The following is a 20,535-nucleotide window of genomic DNA, read 5'->3' as shown; positions in this document are numbered from 1 at the left end:
GGAAAGGTAGGATAGAATTACAGATTAGCCTGGAAGGTGACCCCTGATTCACCACCTAATCAACTCCTTTGAAGAGACCTTCAGTTGCCATTTGTCCTGGCACAGAGCAGGCTGGACACAGGAAGACACAATCCCTTTCACTCCTCAGAGATGAGCTGGTGGAGGTCACTTGAGTGTAGCCAAGCTACAGAAGCTTGGCTTCCCCAGTGTCCCCCAGGCCACCCCAAAGTGAGAAGAGACCTCCCCTTTGCCAGGAACCAGCTTACTTGTTTCTTTGTGCCCCCATGTTGGCACACATGGTGTCCGGCTAGGGCCAGTGAAGGATCCCAGGGGACACCCTGACTTTGGGCAGGAATCGGGGATTGTGTGCAGTGAGCTGCGAGGAGCCGCTCGCTGAGAGGCCCGTGGTATCCTTTATTTATTTGCATTGAAATATTTATTGAGATGTGAGGCATCTATAATAGATTTGTCAGCCACTCGGGCGCGTCTGCTGGGGGACAAATCTGGGTGGCCTCTCTCCTAGGCATTACTATTCATTCAGTGAATAACTCACCCGGAAAACACTTCCTGGGGATCCACTGCAGACCAGGCACTGTGCTATGGAATCCGATTGGGTCACTGCCTTTGTGGAGGAGAGGGAGACGAAGAGGGGGCAGGGGAGAAACTCGTGTCCATTGAATGCCTACTGTGGGCTAGGCATTTTACACATATCATCTCACTTGATTGTCACAGCAGCCCTATGATGTAGGTGGCATAATTATGTCTCCTGTAGAGATGAAGAAGGTGAGGTTCAGAGAGGTTAAGTAACTTGCCAAAGGTCACACAGTCTCACTTAAAAGTTCAAGGTCTTTCCATCAAGCCATGCTTCCTGAGACCTGAATTGAGAGCTCTTTATAAATTTCAACAACTAAAATAAGTTTGGGGGTGGGGTGTAGGGATAGGCAGTGGACTTGGGATGGAGCACAGGGAGGAGATGAGGGGACCAAACCCCAGAGGAGAAGCTAGTGATGGGGAAATCATTGTGGTCCTCATTGGCTGAGCCCTCACTCAGCCCTCACTCAGCCAGCTCCTGTTCAAAGAAGTTTAGTTCATTCCACCCTCCCAACAACCCTCTAGGGTGGCTATTATAACCTTCATTTTATGGGTGAGAAAATGGAGCTCAAGTTGGCAAAGCAACTTGCCCCAGCTCACCAGGTACAAAGTGGCTGAGCTGGGATTCGAAGCGTGCATCTGGGAAATGGTTCACGGAAACAGCAAGGCTTCCTGGGTCCTGACTCTGACCAGGCAGCTGCTCAGAGACCTTTACATGCATTAGCTCGGCCTGTCCTTACAGGCACCCCTGTGAGTCGTGCGTTGTCAATAGCCCCATTTTACAGAGGGGGAAATAAACCATGGAGCGGTAAAGGCCACCACACGGCCAGGGAGGGACAGAGATGGGATTTGAATCCAGGCAGTTTGGAGCCCAGAGCCAATCCTAAGTGTCGGGGCTTGGCAGTGGCCTGTAGACCAGGGCAAGCACCCCTAGGGAGGGGACAGGGCTTTCCCCTAAACTGGGGCCGGGAGGCACAGGCCCAGCCCCTTGTGCTTCCTGGGATCCCTGCACCTCTGATCCCCTGGCTTCCTGGGATCCTGCCATTTTTGCTATGCCCACTCTCTGGGATGCCATCATTTCTGCCTCGCCCTTGCCTTTCTTTGGTAAGCCTCTAATGTGGGACTCTGCAGAGCCCCAGAAAGATCTTTCCAGGTCCTTCCAGGCTCCTGCTCACCACACAACACCAAATCTCTGTCCTTTAGTGCTGCTTCCCTGTCCAGAGTCTGGTGGACAGTGATCTGGGTGAATATGTCACTCAGGGGCAAACAAACACAGGCACAGCTGCAGACGGCCCAGAGGAGGAATAACACAGGCTTAACCTCTTTGGGGAACCGGCCTGCTTCAGAAAGGAGGGGTATGTGTGTGTGTGTGTGACTTTATTTTTTTTTTAATTAAGAAAAAGTATCAATGTAATAAATATATGTGGCTTTTAAAGACAGATGATTTTATGAGGTTTAGCGAAGAACAGGCGTCTTCTGCTTCTCCCTGCCCTTTCCTCACCTGCAATTCCCACGCCCCCGAAGCATCCTCTTTCAGCTCTTAAAGTTCTTTTTTCTACTATTTACCATACTTCTATATAATATTCAGCTATTTTTCAATTTAACAGCTTTCTTGGGGTATAATTGACATACCATAAACTGTACATATTTAAAGTACATAATTTGATAAACTTTGACACGTGCTTATACCCATGAAACCATCACTAGTCAAGATAATGAGCCTATCCATCATCTCCCCAGATTTCCCCTTGCTCCTTGGCCATCCCTCTCTTGTCTCCCTAACTCCCCTTTCCCGCTCATCCCCAAGTCACCCATGATCTTTCAGTGACTGCCAACTGTTTGCATTTTCTAAACTTGTACACAAATAGAATCACACCATATGTACTCCTTTTTGTTTGGCTTCTTTCATTTAGCATAACTATTTTGAGATTTGTCCATGTTGTTGCAGTAACAAGCAATTAACAAGTTTTACTGCTGAGTTGTGTACCATCTTGTGGATATATGACTGTTTACCCATTAACTTGATGGACATTGAGACTGTTTCCAGTTTTCAGTAATTATAAATAAAGCTGCTAGGGGCACCTATGTACAAATGCCTTTATTTCTCTTGGATGAATACCTAGGAGTGGAATAATTCCATGATATGATATGCCTAGGTATAACTTTTTAAAGAAACTACCAAACTCTTTTCCAAATGGTCATGCCATTTTACTTTCCCATCAGCAGTGTATGAGAGTCCAAGTTGTTTTCTACTCTCGCCAACACTGGCATGCTTAGTCTTTTTAAGCCATTGTAATAGCTGTGTATCTAATAGGTGTTAGTGGTATCTCATTGTGGTGTTAATTTGCATTTACCTAATGACTAATGATGTTTCATGATGTTTTCATGTGCTTATTTGCTATCTATAAATTTTCTTTAGTAAAGTATTTGTTCAAATCATTGGCTCTTTTTTAAATTGGGTTTTCCATGTTCCTATTATTAAGTTTTGAGAGCTCTTTACATATTCTGGTTACAAGTCCTTTATCAGAGGATTTGCAAATATTTTCTCACAGTCTGTGGCTTGCCTTTTCATTCTCTAAGCAGTACCTTTCAAAGAGTGGAAGTCCTTAATTTTGATGATGCTCAGTTGATCAATTTTGATCTTCTATGGAGCATGTTTTTGATGCCTTTTCTAAGAAATCTATGCCTTAAGCCAAGGTCACAAAGCTTCCCCCCCCTTTTTTTTTCTATAATTCTATAGTTTTAAGTTTTCCATTTTAGGTTTATGATCCATTTTGAGGTCTGTGATTAATTTTTATACTTAGGGAGAAGTATGGATCGAGACTCAATTATTTGCATATGGATATCCAATTATTCTCCATCATTTGTTAAAAAGACTGTCCTTTCCTCATTGATTTCTCTTTGTACCTTTGTTGAAAATTGTTTGTCTATATATGTGTGGGTCTATTTGTACACTCTCTGTTCTGTTTCATTGATCTTTTTGTCTGTCTTAACACCAATACCACACTGTATTGATTAACATATTGATTACTTGATGTCAGATAGCATTAGTCCTCCCACTTTGATCTTCATTTTCAAAAGTGTTTTGACTATTCCAGGTCCTTTGTGTTTCTATATGAAATTCAGAATCAGCTTGTCAATTTCCACAACGAAACCTTCCTTCTGATTGAGGCTGCATCAAATTGATAGATCAATTTGGGAAGAATTGTTATCGTAACAATGTTGAACTTTCCAATGCGTGAATATGATATATCTCTCCATTTATTTAGGTCTTTTAACACCTTTCATCAGTGTTTTGTAGTTTTGGGGGCACAGATCTTGCACATCTTTTGTCAGATTTATTCTTAAGTATTTCATATTTTCTAGTACATGGTATATTTTATTCCAATTTTCAATTATTCAGTGATAGCCTATAGAAATATAATTGATTTTGGTATAGTGACCTTGAATATTGCAACCTTATTACATTTGCTTATTAAATCTGGTAATGTTTTTGTAGATGCCATTGGATTTTCTATATTAGACAATCATGGACAATCATGTCATCCAAGACCAAAGACAGTTTTACTTTTTCTTTCCCAATTTGAGTGTTCTTAAGTTGTTTTTCTTGCCTTATCACACTGGCTAGACATTCTAGAATAATATTAAATAGAAATGGGGAGAGTGGACATATGCTGGTCTTGCTCTTGATCTTAGAGGGAAAGCAATCAGTGTTCCACCATTAAGTATGATGTTACCTGTGGGTTGTCATATAAGCCTTTCATCAAGTAAAGGTAGTTTCCTTCTATTCATAGTTTGCTGCAATATTTAAAAAATCAAGACTCAGTATTGGATTTTGTTGAATGCCTTGCATATACCTATTGAAATATCCATACATGTTTTTTGTTTTCAGTTTGTTAATATAGTGAATTGCATGGAGTGACTCTCAAATGTTAAACCAACCTTGCATTCCTGGGATAACCCCTACTTGGTCATGATGTAGTATCTTTTTATAAATTGTTGGATGCAAATTGCTAAAATGTTGTTAAGAAGTTTTGCCTCTACATTCAAGGGGATATTGGTTTGTAGTTTTCAAGTAATGTCGCTGTCTGGTTTTGGTATCAGGGTAATGCTGGTCTATGAAAGTTGGGAAATATTTCATCCTCTTCAATTTTCTGGAACAGTTTTTATAGAATTGGTATTATTTCTTTACTAAATACTTAGTGGAATTCATCAGTGAAGACTTCTTGGCTTAGAGTTTTCTTCATGAGGAGATTTTATTTGTACTAAAATTTAATTTCTTTAATAAATTTGGCTATTCAGAATATCCATTTGTTTTCGAATAAGCTTTGTAGTTTTTTTCCCAAGAATTTGTTTATTTCATGAAAGCTATTGAATTTTTTGGTATAAACTTGTCATAATAGTCCCTTATTATCTTTTAAATATCTGTAGAACCTATAGTGATTTCACCTCTCTCAATGCTCGTACTGATAATCTGTGTCTTCTCTTTATCTAGATGAACCTGGATAATGATTTATTAATTTTATTGATCTCAAAATACCATCTTTTAGTATCAGTAATTTACTCCATTGTTTTTCAGTTTTCTATTTCCTTGATTTTCACTTTGATCTTTATTGTTCTTTTTTTTTCCCTGCTTACTTTGGTTTCAATTTGTTCCTTTTATTTATTTTTTCCTAGTTTCTTAAGATGGAAGTGGATGTCATTGGTGTAGACTCTTATTCTTTTGTAATATTCATGTTTAGTGCTATAAATTTCCCTTTATACTTTTTACATGTATCTCATGCCCTTTGGTTTTTTATTTATATTCATTTCAAAAAATCTAATTTTCTTTTGATTTCTTCTTTGACCCATGGTTTATTTAGAAGTGTGTCATTTAGTTTCTAAATACTTGGAGGTTTTCCAGATATTTTTCTGTGATTGAGTTCAAACGTAATTCCATATGGTCAGAGAACATATTTTGAATCTGTTTAAATTTATTGAGACTTGTTTTATGGCCCAGAATATGGTCTATCTTGGTAAATGTTCTGTGTGCACTTGTGAAGAATGTGTGTCCCGCTATTGTTGGGTGGGGTGTTCTGTAAATGCCAATCAGGGTCAAGTTGATCGATACACCTGTCCAAATCTTGTATAGCCTTACTGATTTTCCATCTACTTCTTCTATCAATTATTGAAAAAAGGACATTGAAATTTCCAACTGTAATGGTGGATTTATCTGTTTTTCCTTGCAATTCCATCAGGTTTTGCTTCGTGTATTTGGAAGCTCAGTTATTAAGTGCATAAATGTTTAGGATTGCTATATCCTCTTGATGAATAGACCCCATTATCTTTATGAAATGAGCTTCTTTGTCTCTGGCAGAGTCAGAGAAGTGTTTAGCCTAGGGCTAATTATTCCCTGCTATTGAGGCAAGACCCTTCTGAGTTCTCTACTCCATCCTCTGAGTTATGAGGGGTTTCCACTCTGGCTGGTGGGAATAGGTATCACTGCAGGCACTGTGTGAATGCCAAATACTATTCTATTTAATCCTTCTGGGTGGTTCTTTCCCCACCTCAGGAAGCTTCCTCGCATGCACGTGTTGATCAGCACCCTGTGACTCCTCCAGGGGACTGTCTGCAGGTCTCTGTGCAGCTCCCTCCTTTCCTGTACGCTTCCCTATACATTTCAGCTGCCTGGTCTCCCTGTATTCTTCACTCCATCTCCTCACCCAGGAAATCCACCCTGTCTCACCTGGGTTTCCTCTCCCTATGCCATGGCCTAGAAACTCTCTCTAGGCAGTAAGCTGGGCTGTAGGCTTACCTCACTTGCTGTCCATCTCTCAGGGATCTGTGTCCTTCATTAAGTCATGTGCAGTGTCTTAAAAACCATTGCTTCATATATTTTGTCCAGTTTTATCATTGTTTGAGGTGGATTTTTATCACTGTTAAGTCTAGTTCTTGAGATTCCATTTTGGCTGGAAGTGGAAGTTTTTAGCTATTTTTTAATCTGTTCATTTTAGGTATCTGTTTTGACCCGTGGCTGTGAAATCTGAGAGCTTAGATTTCTTACAAAAGATTCTCCACCTTCACCTGCACACCTTTTCCCTTCCCCCAGCCTCCCAATATAGATTTGGTTAAAATAGCATTAAATATTCACATTATGATGACTTTGAAAATATTACTCACATCTGACTCATCTGGTATGCTGGGGCTAAGGTCCTTTCTTTTATTTTAGTTGTCGATAGAGTTAATATTTATCTTTTAAAAAGGCTTGCTTTCTTATCTAATGGTTTATTCTTTTAGGGTAAGACTTTCATGCTCAAATAACAGGAAAGCCAGCTGAGTCTGGAGGAGGGAGGTTACTGAAGGATCTGGGCTACATGGGCTGAGGCCACTTTTGTGTCTCTGGCACGGCAGAGGGGTAGGGCAGGGACTCAGGCTTTGACACACAGTCCTGGCCCTCTGCACCCACCGTACATGTCCCTGGCATATTCTGGGAAGGAAGGAAAACATGGGAATTGGGGTCAATAGAGAAGGTAAGAAGTATGAACACAGAACCGATCATGGGATTCCAGTCTCACCTGTGTTACTAGTGTTCTGTGTGACCTCAAGCGAACCTCTTCTCTGTTGAGACCCCAGCGACATATCTGTGACATGGGCATGAGGTTGAATGATTGCAAAAGTCTCTTCTAGATCTCCAAGGTCATGAAGGGATGGGGGTGTCCATGGAGATATTGGGAGCCTGAGAAGTTCCCCAGGGACCTGCGTCAATTCAACCAACACTCAGGCAATCCTTTGCATATAAAAGAGAGCAGACGTGGTTGTTTGGAGTCACCAACAGATCTAATGATGGGAGCCACAGGGAGTGGGTTTCAGACCAAGATGGTGATGGATTGAGGAAACATAAGCCCTCTGTAGGTAATGAGCTCCCCATCACTGGAGTGTGTGAGCAGAGCTTGGGCCAGCCTTAGGCAAAGTCCTGCATTCCTCCATTACAATCATCATCATACTGTATTGTCATTGGCTATTTCCTTCACTGGCTCCCTGACTGGACCGCAAGATGCCCGAGTGTCTAGCCCAGTGGTTCTCAACCAGGGCATTTTTCCCCCGGGTGACATTTGGCAATGACTGGAGACATTTTTGGTTGTCCCAACTTAGGGTGGGGGTGGGGAAGGTACTCCTAGTGGATAGAGGTCAGAGATGCTGCTAAACATGCGACAAAGGATAAGACGACACACAGCAAAGAATTATCTGGTAGGAAGTGTTGGTGGTGCCGAGGTTGAGGAGCCCTGGGCTGTTCCACCACCTCAGCCCACACGCAGCTTGGGGTCTGGCACATGGGAGGCGATCAGTACGCGTAGGAGGAATGAACAACAATGCTGGGCAGGGGCTCTGCTTGCCCGGTGTCCCCTGTTCCTACCCCGGGCCCTGAGGGGAGTGTTGCCCAGTGTGGCTGAGGGGAAGGTCCCCACCCCAAAGCACAGCGGGTGGACTTCTGGTCTGATCAGGCCTTCCCTTGCTCGGGTTTGTGAGCTATCCTGGCCAGACAGAAACTGGGCTGCAACCCCAGCCCTTCCTTGATCCTTGGCATTAATTCTTCCACTGTCAGCTGAATGCACCAAGACTCGGGTTTTCCCTCTATGTCACGGGGAATTGCTGGAGCCCCTCAGGAGCCGAAGGGCAGAGGGTAGCGGTAGTTCATGGGGGCGTGTCGGAGCTTTGCCTTCCTAGACTCGTCAGAGTGCAACCAGTGGGATGACAGTGCCAGAGGGAGAAATTCCCTCATCCATCTATGCAACAAGTATTTATTGAGTATCTACTATGTGCGAGGCCTAGGTGTTGGGAATATAGCACTGAATCAGACAGAAATTCCTGTCCTCATGGAACTTACATTTTAGTGGAAGAGAGACAATTCAAAAAATTATGATAGAAAGAGAGGAAGAGAGAAAAAGAGAAAGGAAGGAAGAAAGGAAGAAAGGAGGAAAGAACGAAAAGAAACAACAGGGCATACAGATCCCAATTTTCCAAGTTTGTTAAATTGAATACAATTTACTGTTATACCTTATACTATAGGCAATTTTAATACGTTGAAGAAATTCTCCAATTCATCACTTTCCAAACATCCATTTTACCTCCCTATTCCTCTCGTGTCCTCGTACATTTCCAGAAATCATTTTGGTATGAACTTCACTCAAATCCCCTCTAATTTTGACCATTTAACAGATTTCATATACTGTGTGAAATGCTGGAGATAATGAAATCGATGACATCGTCTCTGCTGAAAAAAAATATGATAAGTAAATTATAGGAGATGACACATTATGATAGAAAAGAAAAACAAATCAAAACAAGGCCCAGGGGATCAGGAGTGAGTGGGGCGAGGAGGGGGATAAGCCCTGTAATTTTAAGTGGGGTAGACACGGTAGGCGTCGTTGAGAAGGTGACATCTGGTCAGAGGCCTGAAGGAGACAGGGGTGGGAAGGTGGGTATGTGGGAAAGAGTGTCCAGGTGGAGGGAACAGCCCGTGCAAAGACCCTGGTGGGAAAAGGTAGCTAGCATGCTTGAGGAACAGCAGGGAGGCCCGTGTGGCTGGGGCAGAGTGAGTGAGGCTGGCAGCTGGGACTCAAAGGTGAGGCCAGGAGGGACACACAGCACACCGGGCCTTGTGGACGCCCTGCCTTTGGCTCTGCACTGGAAAGCCATGGAAGGGCTTTGAGCAGAGGAGTGGTCTGGTCAGCCTTGGAGCTGCATGGCTTTCCTATTGCTGTTGTAGCAACTCACCACAAACTCAGTGGCCTACACCCTCGTGAATGTATTCTTCTATGGTTCTGGAGACCGGAAGTCCAAAGTCAGTTTCACTGGGCTAAAGTCAAGGTGTTTCCAGGCTGGTTTCTTCTTGAGGGTCCGGGAGAGAATCATTTCCTTGTCTTTTCTAGCTTCTGGAAGCCACCTGCCCTCCTTGGCCCATGACTCTGGCTCACATCGCTGTGCCTTTTCTCCCCTTGCTCTGTGGACACACCACTTTCGTCCTCTTCCGTAGGTGTGTTTCCCTCTGCCTCCGTGTTAGCAGGATGCCTGCGATTACACCAGCCGCACTAGCCTTCTTGATGTTTCTTAAGCACACCAAACATTAGCACCTTTTCCTTGTCATGGTAAAGGGACCGTGGAGAGCATGAGTGGGTGAGGTTGACCTTGAACCCCCAGCGGGTCAAATCTCCAGGATCCGCTGCCAGCTCTGGGTGCTGCCCCCATGGTACACCCCCTGCCAAGCTGCAAGATGTGAAACGCTTATTTAAGGAAACTTTAGACCTGCTCTGGTCAGGGACACACAAGTGGGTCATCCCTGATTCTCCCCCTACAGAACCATAAGCATTTTTAGACCCATGGTCCCGTAATTGAGAAGGGTGGCTATCATGTTGGAATTTTGGGTCTGGTGGCGATGCAAGGGAAGTGAATTACGGCTGGGTGGCTCCGCCACGACAGAGGGGCTTCCCTGGGCCATGGGAATGGATGTTGAGGACCTGGGATGCTGAGGTCCCTCCCGGGCCACACCGGAGTCTGGCCCTGATATGACCTAGCCCTGGAGTAGAGTGGCTTAGGAGAAAGAAGTCTAGCAGGTTGTGGCCTCCGTGAGCCTGGGGTTCAAATCCCAGAGCCTCCTCTTCCTAGCCCTGAGACTTCCTGTGCATAAATTGGGTCTCACAGTTTCTTTGTGCGACTGTTCTGAGGATTAAATAAATCAGAAAGTCCCACCAAGCGCCTGGCACGTAGTGGGCACCCCCAAGCCCCTCCCTGTTCTGGCTTTCTCTTCTTACGAGCCGCCCGGAGACCCTGTCTTCACTGTCACAGGGATAGTAGCTAGACCAGCCGGCCCACCCTCTACCCGGATCAGCCTCTCTGCGTTTGAAAACTTTCAAGGCAGGAAAACTTCGTTTCCCAGGCCGGCCCCGTCTCTGCTGCCACCATGAAAGGCCCTCCGCTTTCCCCCCACGCGACTGCCGCCGTCGTAAGAAAAACCCTCATCCCCTCTGCCGGGCGCGAAATCGTCACCAGGAAAGGAGGGAGCCGAGGGGGACGCACTAATGGGGGACGCGTCGGCAGAGGAGAAGACACAGTGGATAAAAGAAGAAAGCGCATCCGAACACGAGTTCTTGTTCTCGAGGAGAAGGGCCAAGTCTGACTTTATAGCAACAGCTTTGAGAGCAGCAGCGGTGGGATTTCATGGCAGAGGTTCCGCGGGAAAATCAATAAGCGGGGCCGCTGTTTGGAGAGGCAGCAAGAAAGGCCACTAACGAGGCCAGATTGTAACAGTTCTGCGAGCAGTCACAATGCCCACCTTACACGGCGCGGCCGCGCGTTAGTAAATAATAAATCACAGCGGCCGGCGGCCGGCGGCGGCGGCGGCGGCGGCGCCGGACAGAACGCAGCGCGTTTGACTGCAAAGCAGACCCGGGGCCATGAATTATTCACCGCCGCGCGGAGATAAAACACGGCAGCGGGAGGAGGCGCAGCCCTGCAAACAGGTGCCCGGCGCGGAAATCTACATTTTGATTACGAGCCTGGGCTGGGGCTGGGCCGGCCGGGCCGCAGCTCGGGGGCGTCGGCGCTCAGGGCGCGGGAAAAGCTGGGATTAATCAGGGGCGGCAGCCGCCGCCCAGCAAGAGCGATTTGCCAGACTCCGGAGCTGGGAGCAATTATAGGCGGGCGCGGCAGGGCTGGCGGGAGGGCCTGCGAGGGCTGGCGTGCGTGCGTGCGTGCGTGCGTGCGTGTGTGTGTGTGTGTGTACGTGCGCGCTTGCCTGCGTGCACGCATGTTCGGGTGGTTAAGCATGCAGGTATGCTTTAGCGTATATACACCATGCATTTGGGTGCGCGTGTGCATATGTGCTCTGTGTGTGTGTGGTTATGCATGCACGTATGTTCCATTTGTGCATTGTGTGCACAGGTACCGTGATCCACATGCATGTGTGCACATATGTGAATTCTGATTATGTGTATCTGCATGTATGGCTATGCAGACATGCATGCACACGTGTGCAAATGTGGTGCATTTGCCTCTGCATACAAGGTGTGTGTGGGTATGTGTGAGGTTACGTATTCATGTGGGCACGCATGCGCAGTGCATGTGTGCTTAATGTGCTATATGTGTGTGCGTAAGGGTTATTTCTGCATATAGAGCATATGCAGATATGCGTGTGGGCATATGCAGGGTATGCGTTTGTATCAGCTCATACCTGCACGTGAGGTGTTCGTGCATGCATACAGGGTGGCTGTGTGTGCCTGTGTAGTATGTGTGGCAGGCGTCTGTACAAATGTGCACTTGTGCATGTGTGAATGTGTGTGGTTATACACACATGTGACCCTGCACAGGGCACCTGTGTGTGTGCATGTTGCATGTGTGTATTCATCCGTGCTTTGTGAAGTTTTAAAGGTTTATGGTGTGCATACATTGTACGTGTGTGTGCTTGTGGACAGTTACGCACACACACGTAGGTGTGCGGCAGCCTGTGTGCAGAGGTGCTCACGTGCACTGTGAGTACTTATACGATGTGGTCTTGCATAGCTGTTTGCTGGCGCCAGTGTACACGCACATGGCTGTGTCTACAGTGTGCAGATGGGCACATGGACCTCAAGGTGTATGTTCGTGCACACGTACACCTCATTGAAACTGGGTCAGCTACATGTTTGAGGCAGCCACGTTCTCTCCTCAGTGCTCCCCTACAAGGAAGTCTTAAATGTCATTGCATCCACAAAGCAAAGCCCATCACAGACACATCTGCAAAGCACTGATGAATAACGTGCACTCTACTGTAGTCTGCCTGGGGAGCTTGAGAGAAGCTTTATACCTTGCGTTGCACTCAGAAATTCTTTGAAAGCCATCTTAAATGACTCTGTCTTTTTCCAAAGTGCACCATGGAGCTGTCTCATCTTTTCCTTCCCTCAACTCCCTTCTCCTGGGAGCCTGGGAAAATAACGTACGTGAGACCTGTACACCAGCCCCTAGGACACACAGTAGGAAGTAGTTGGTTCCCTAATACAAGGAAAATGTCAGAAAGCTCACAGCAGGGAGAGATACCTCACTGCTGGAGAACCCAGAGGTCTTCCTGGAGGAAGTGGCACCGAGGCTCAGAAGAGTGGAGAGGATTTAGCTGTACCAAGACAGAGACGTGGATGGGGGTTGAGATTGAGCTCCTGGTGGAGAAGAAGGGAAAATAAAGGCCTCAGGGATATGTCTCAGTCAGGATCCAGTTAGGAAACAGAAACCACTCCAGATATTTGAACAGAAAGAATTTAATATAAAGAATTATTAACCGGGTATTAGAGAACTGAAAACGTAAAAAGAAGACTAAGTTTTCATGGAGTTTGCAACTGCGGGAAATGACTGCCAGCCCTAGAGCCAGGAAAACAAAGGGAGGAGATTGGAATTATTAACATTTAGAAGCTTAGAAGGGGAGCCCTTTGGGCCAGGGATCTAGATCTCTGAGGAGGGGACACCAGTTGGCTGGAGTTAGCATCTCTGGGGGAGGGCCTCCAGACGTCAAGGACCCAGCCTGCTGGAAAGGGGGCACTGTCACCTGGTGCTGGTATCTCCGAGGGGCTGGTTCTACAAGAATTGGAAAAACTGTACACTGGGCTCAGCCACTGCCTGGGAAGGGAACTGCCGCGGCCAGGGTGAAGAAGCATCCCTGGATGATGTTGGCATGGACCACTAGCGGACAGGAAGTAATCCGGAAGGAGCCAATCCCTTCTTCCTCTTCCAGCCTTGCAGTCTCCCTCTAGCGACCCTATTGGCAGAGGTAACATGGAGCCAGAATTGTGGCTTGCAGAGCCCCAGCCCCTGCGTCACAAAGCTGAGGATGGAAGGGCCTCTTGGAGCTGAGAGGCAGTAATCTAATTAACCGACACAGCCTGCCCCCGTGGTTACCTGGCAGGGGTAGGCACCCTTTATACCGATTTGAAATTCCACACAATAACAAAACAACTTTGTGTTTCTGCCTAACTCGGGTTTTATTTGTGTAAATATAAACCTGTTCAGCTTCTCCCCGAAATAAGGAGGCAGCATTCTCAACTGACATTGTATCCATCTCTGCAAGATAGTGAGAGGGTGGGAAAAGAGGGGTCATCGTGGCAACAATGAGAAATCCAGACTGACCTTCCTGACTTGAGTCCCACACAGAGGCCTTGGGGAGGGGTCAGCAGATGGCTCAGAGAGGGGTCTGTCCATCCAGTGGGACAGAAAGCTAAAGCCAGCTCTGTGGACCCTAGAGTCTGTAAGTGTTCTGGGTCCTACAAGTTTTGTCAAGCCATTTCCTCACGTTGACCGTCGGCTTTGTCTTCTGTTAAAGGGACTGTCTGCCTGCAGTGAGAGCCAGAGAAAGGTGTCAGCCGTAAGAGCAACCTGTGGGTAGTGGGATGGTGGGTTCCAAGGCCGGACGTCCTGTCCACTTCTCTATCGTTGATGTCTTGTGTTCTGGCTCCAATTTAAAATGGGCTGAGTAAGGGTGTCCGTGGGTCCCACTGTGGGGAGTAGACCAGGTCTGGTGGGTTTGGGACCCTGAGCCAGAAGGGGGATACCACCCTAGCCAGCACAGACACATCCACGCCTTGCAGGAGGGAAGCAGAGATACTCTGATCTCCTCTCTACTGGGTTGAAGAGGGTCTCCTGCGTGTGTCCTCAGAGCCGGGGCACAGAAGCAGAACAGGGCCATGGAGACTAGAAGTGGTCTCCCCTTGCCACCTCCTCCCTCATCCTCTGCCTGTGCCCGGCTTCATTCTAATGATGCCCCTATGAAGCATGGTCGGATCTGTTGTGCCTTGCCCACCCCGAGGATGACTGCCTTCTTATAGCTACTCCAGAGCCTGCTACGCTTATTATCCCAAGGAACAGGGGACTGAGGGTAGAATGTCAGGCGTCTGCAGGGCTGCCATGTGCAGTTGTGCAGGCTGTGCACTGCCAAAAGGCTCCCGGCAAAGGAGGCAAGTGGGGGCTGAAATCCATTCTGAAATCCTTTCTGAAGGTAGGGGAGCCGTGATCTAATTGGTACAAAGGCACTTTCCGGACTCGTACTGGAGGCGGGTATTGAGGTACCCGGGACAAAGGAAATCGCCAGAGGTTTTCTGCACGTGACTAGGCTCCCAGGCAACTGAGCAGTCCTCACCCACTAGCAGATCTCTGAGCAGGAACGATTCACAGCTGTTATCACAGCCAACATCCTGTCCATCTGCCTGCGCATAGCAGCACTGAGGCCCCAGAGGCTCAGAAAGTAAGAGTGAATCTCAGGCTAAAGGCAGAGCTGAGACCAGACCCCAGTGGGAAGCTCTGCCCACTCCCTCAGCTCCCAGGCGACTCTGAGCTCACAAGGAAGAAAGACTTTCTTATCTTCACAGGATACAGGCAGTCCTGGCAGTCAAGCCCAGCCACCTCTGTGCAACTTCGGGCAAATGGCCTAACTTCTCTGTGCCGCAGTTTCCACCTCTGTAAAATGGGGATTATCATAGCTCCTCCCAGAACGACTGGGAGGATTAAATAAAGTGATAACAAAAAGAGTTCAATGTGAACTATGCCAAGTTTGGGAGCTATCAGTAATCCCATGTTAGAGATGAGAAAGCTTGGAGAGGTTAGGTAACTTGCTCAAGGTCACAGCTACTACGGGGCTGGGATCTGCATCCAGGCAGGCCCTAACTATGGCGTAAGATCATATGAGGAAACCTCCCAGCCCAGTCCCTGGCACACATGAGTCCTCAATAACTGTAGCTATTATTATATTTCTTGAATTGCAATAGGTCCTGCGCGACGTGGGTTATCTCTGGAAGCCACTGTGTCAGCTGTTGCTATGAGTCCACCGGCAGGGCCCAGCCTCCCATCCTTCCCAATGCCAACACCTGTGCCTGCAGGAACTCCAGGCCCTGGTGTCCCCAACTCTCAGACCCTCAAGCCTGGCTCTGGCCCTCCCTCCTCGGAGGCAGCTGTAGGTCTGCCGTTGACACACACACAATTAGTTCCATCACTTGCTGAGCCCTGGCAGGGGCATATCAGTCTCTCTCTGTCTCAGGCACTGATGGGCTCCCCATAAGCAGCTTTGGAGGGAGATGGTGGAGAGATCTGAGGTACAGAAATGCATTTTCCCCTTCCTGCTTGCAGATAAAGTGGCAAGTAACCAAGCAGGCTTCTTTCTGGAGGAAGGCCTCCAGGCTGCGCAGTGGTGCATAGAAATGATTTATTTCCAGCCAGGCACTTGGGGCTTGTCAGGGAAAGTTCCCTGATTCCCAGACCTGTGGTCTCCAAGTGCCACCCTGGATGCAATGAGCTTTGGCTAGGTGGAAGGGCCTGGGAGGGGAGTGGTGCACAGGGCCCTGGCTGGATACTCTTGACCCTCTGAGCCGGTCCTATCTCAATCGGGGGGACAGGTGTGTTCCCTAATCCAGGCCTTCCCAGGCTGCATTCTGCTTTAGGCAAGCATGTTGTCTCCTAATTCAGGATGTGCCGAAAATCTCCATCACTTGGATGAGTGACGTTTTGTACATTAACCACGAGAGGTAGTATTGTTTCGTGACAAACTGGCTTTGATTCGGGGTTCCACCACCGACAAGCTCTGTGACCTTCAACAAGTGACTTGACCTCTCTGTCCCTCAGTTTTCCAATTTATAAAATAATGATGAAAATATCTATCTCATAGGGTTACCACAGGGATAAAAGATTATCATAAGGATCACCTCATAAGGTTATCAAAAGGAAAAAAGACTTTATTCCGTGTGGAGTACCTGGAACAGTGTCTGGAACAGTATTTCCCTGGTGCAGAGTAAATACTTAATATTGATGAGTTGTCATTGTTACTTGACTGTTTTCCACACTATACACCGTTTGTCATAAAGTGTGGTGATCTATTTCCCTCAGCCGTTGAGGGGCTCTGCTGTAGCACCGCATCTGGACAGGGGTTGCCATTGACCCCATGAGAAGAGGGCCAGGGACAGAATTTCTGGAGTGAGGGCTCACTCTTCCTTGGGATGATTGATTAATCATGGTTGCCCAGAGCTTTGTGCATGCAAGGATTCCGGAGCCTTGTCTGAGCCCCAGAGGAACAAGCAATGTGATTGATTACTGATGTCTGCCCCAGGCATGAGCTAGGCAAGAAAGGGCTTTTAGTTGGCTTCCCCCCACAGGGGGCTGAGCCAAGACGGGTGCAAGGAGTGCATCTGGGAGGTGATGCCAGGAAGACCCGTAAGTGGGGCAGTAAGACAGGGAAGGCAGAAACCCAGTGAAGGGGGCAGTACGGGGAGGACTACTGCTGGGGCGACAGGAGGGGGCTCGTTTCTTCCGAGGACCTGGTGGAGACTGTAGCGCACACCTCGGCATCACCCCACTCAGGGGCAGGGCAGCTGGAGTGTGTAGCTGCCAATTCTCATGGCTCATTCCTGGAGAGTCGCTCTTCTGGCCTTAGTCCCTGGGCACTTGCTGCCAGTCCTGGATGTAGTCTGAGCACACATCCACGGCCAGGAAATTGCCTTCGAGTAGAAAGATCCAGGAAGCTGGAAGAGAGGCCAGGAAGGTTGCAGCGACCTTTGGGTGGGCTAGGGGTGTGGCTGGGGCACCGGGTACACAGGTCATGGATGCTTTGTGTGTGTCACCACACACTGCAAGACCAGAGGAGCTGTCACCTGCCCTCCCTCCTCCCTGAACACCCTCCTCCCTGCCTTTCTTTTTCTTTGCCCTCCCTCCTTCCTTTTGTTTTATTTTCTCTTCTTCCTCTCCTTCCTGCCTCCCTTCTGCAAATATTTTCTGTGTGTCTTGCCAGAGCTTATGCTAGGAACCGAAAGTAACAAAATAAATAAAAACTCGCCTTTGCCCTTTAGCTGTTCAATCTGATGAAAACGGCAGAGACCTCCCATCTCCCCGGAGGGGGAAGAAGACACCCAGAGCAGCTAATAAATGGTTTCAAGTGGTTCCTTTTCAGGCACTTTCATTTTTAAAAGCAGGGCCCAAGGGCTGCTGGGACTGGCAATTAGAGGCTGCGGTCTCTGTGTTTGCCAAGAGGCAGGTGTGAGGAATCTGGACACTTGGAAAAAGTAAACTTATTAGGAGGAGGAGGATCTAACAGAGTATGAAATTTACAAAAGCCTCATCCGAAGTAACACTAATGACAGGCCACTTTATTGATGTTTAATTCAAAAACAGAAGCTAATGCAAGTACCCTTCCCTCAGAGTGGGAAGGAGGCGGGAGCCTTTCTTCCTAATAATTTACTTAAACTGAATTTCATATGGGAAATTAAGTTGTCTGGAATAAAAGCAAGACCTCACTCCAGAAGTAAGAAGTCACCTTGAATGAGTCTATCCTCACAAGGGCAGCTCGCTGTCTTCCAAGCCCAGAAAGTTCCATCTAATAGGCAGGCCTGGGGGTAGCACGACTATATTTTGGGGTCTTTGGGGGCTGTATGAATTTTCTATTACTTTACTGTGTGACAAATTACTACAAATTTAGCTGCTTCAAACAACATCAATTGATTATCTCAGTTTCTGCAAGTCAGCTGCATGGGTCAGCTCAGGTCCCATAAGACTGCTATCAAGGTGTCGGCCAGGGCTGGGGCTTATTTGAGTCTCAGGTTCCCTTTCCAAGCTCATGCAGGTTGTTGCCAGAATTCAGTGCCCTGAAGCTGAAGAACTCGAGGTGGCTTTCATCTTCTTCAAGGTCAGCAAGAAAAAGGTATTTTGGGCCTTCGCCTTCACCTGATTAGGTCCGGCCCACCCAGGATGATCTCACTTTGGTTAATGCAAAGTACACTGATTAGAAACCTCATCACAGGACAGAAACCTCAGGGGAGGGGGCTGGACAGGGTGTGTACACCAGAGGGTGGGAATCTTGGGGACCCTCTTAGAATTCTGTCCCCCACCCAGGCAGAGGAGCTGGATCCAGCTGAACCTTCCTCAGCTCTGAGACTGTGGACAAACCATTTCCTGCTGCTTGGCCTTTGTGCTCTCACCTGTGCAACAGGTTATCAATCCTAGCCCTTCTGACCTGAAGAGGAGCGGCAGAAGTGTCTTAAATGATTAGCTGGGTAGTAATTCAGTATTCAAAAATGACAGTGGGAAGTCATCAGAAATGGTATATACTTGTTGCTGGCATTTTAACTTAAATTAGATAAGTAAATGTGCATTTGCTGATTTTTTTTTCACATAGGACCAAGGCAGTTTTGTTGAACGTGACCCTCCCCCATGGAGTTCCAGGAATCATTCTTACTTGAATTAAACCCACACCATTCCACTTATAATTTCTAATGTTCTTCAGCGTGGAGTGAGAACTTTGCACATGTGAAGCAACATGTGTGCAGAATCTGTCCAGATATTCACAACTTCTGCAGCCTTTCGTAATTATTTAATTCCCTCCTTGTTTGACACACATTTTCTTAGAAAACTGCCATTCCTGATACCTTCCACAGCGTTCACCTCCTTGGTTTTGTGCTCCCGTTTCATTGGTTTATGTAATATTTAATGTAATTGTGTAAGTATAAGAACAAGCACAACTGGCATATAAACAGGTTTGGGAATAAATTCAACCAACTTGGGGTGAATTTGTCTGGCTCCACCGTGGCATACACGCGTGTGCGCACACTGGAGAGGATGTGACAGCTGGGACATTTGGCCTAGAATAGGCAACAACCAAGCTAATTTGAGAAGAAATATAATATTGGCTAATCTGGCAAGTTAATTAGGAGAAGGGTGGTTTACTCTGAAAATGAGAAATGCTTTGGCAAGTGTGAAGTTTGGTGTCAGTCTGAAGGGTGTTGGGGACCGAACCTACTGTCCCAATGCCTCTTATTTATTTGACTGCCTTGAGGCCAGGCCTCCTGCTTGATGTCACAGGGCTGGGGGTTAGGACCCCAGGGAAGGAGAGGCCATCCCATGAGTCACAGATGTAGACACTGAGGCACAGAGATGTCAAGTGATTTGCTCAGGTGATAAAAACGATGAAACTGGAATTCAAACCAAGATCAATTTGACACCAGAGCCATTGCTCTTAACCCTTCAGAATTGGTTCTTGGACATGAATGTGCAAAGAATCCCATGGGGAATGGGGAGGGAGAGCTTGATAAAAATGCCACTTCCTGGGGCCCTACCTCCACCGATTCTGATGCAGTAGGTTTGGGTGGGGCCTGGGGATGTTTATTTCTAACAAACGTCCCAGGTGGACTCAAAGCCAAGTCAGGGGCTACACCGTGCAAAGCCATGCCCTCCAGTGGTGCCCTTACCTAAGGCCTGGCCTGCTGAGTTCAAGAGAAGTGAGCCGATTCTGAACCCAGTCCTGAGTCTGCTGGGGACCCTGCCCAGAGAGAACTCTTGCCTGCCCCAGTAGAGACCTCCAAGATGGCCCCAGGGCGAACCATCAAATGGGCCAGCAGGCGCAGCGTGACTTTCTACCAGCTGCACAATAGAATCATCATTCTATTCTACAATACCCATACCTGGACCCCTCCCCAGAGTTTCTGACTCATCTCAGCTGATTCTAAGGGACAGCCAGGATTGAGAATCACTGAGCTAAAGCAGAAAGATTTCAGACCTTTCTATTGTACCGTTTAAAGCTGTCCGGGACAGGGAAGCCTGCCTTGGGAAGTAATGAGCTCTCCGACTTAGAAGCCTGAAAGACAGAACTAGATGACTGCTACTTGTGATGGAGGATTAAGGGGCACTGGTGGGGGTGGAGGCTGCCACTGGGAGGCAGGTGGAGTGAGTGCTACAGCCTCCAACTTGCTGCTGTCAATGAGCAAAACAGAGTGGACTAGGGACAGGACATCAAAGGAACATGGAGGCCAGATCCTTCCCCATCAGCCCTGTCATTATAATGATATCACTCACAGTCACAGGGTGCTGAGGTCTGTCCTGGACCCTTTAGATCGTGATCATGTGATTCAGCTGTTGTGAACAGCCTATGACGTTTGTGATGTAGCCTCCATTTTCCAAATGGGGAGTTTAAGTTCCAGT

The sequence above is a fragment of the Lagenorhynchus albirostris genome, chromosome 19 (genome assembly GCF_949774975.1).
Source record: "Lagenorhynchus albirostris chromosome 19, mLagAlb1.1, whole genome shotgun sequence".
In the NCBI taxonomy this organism is placed as follows: domain Eukaryota; kingdom Metazoa; phylum Chordata; class Mammalia; order Artiodactyla; family Delphinidae; genus Lagenorhynchus; species Lagenorhynchus albirostris.
The sequence above is the reverse complement of the archived record's forward strand: the minus strand, read 5'-3'. Positions refer to the sequence as shown.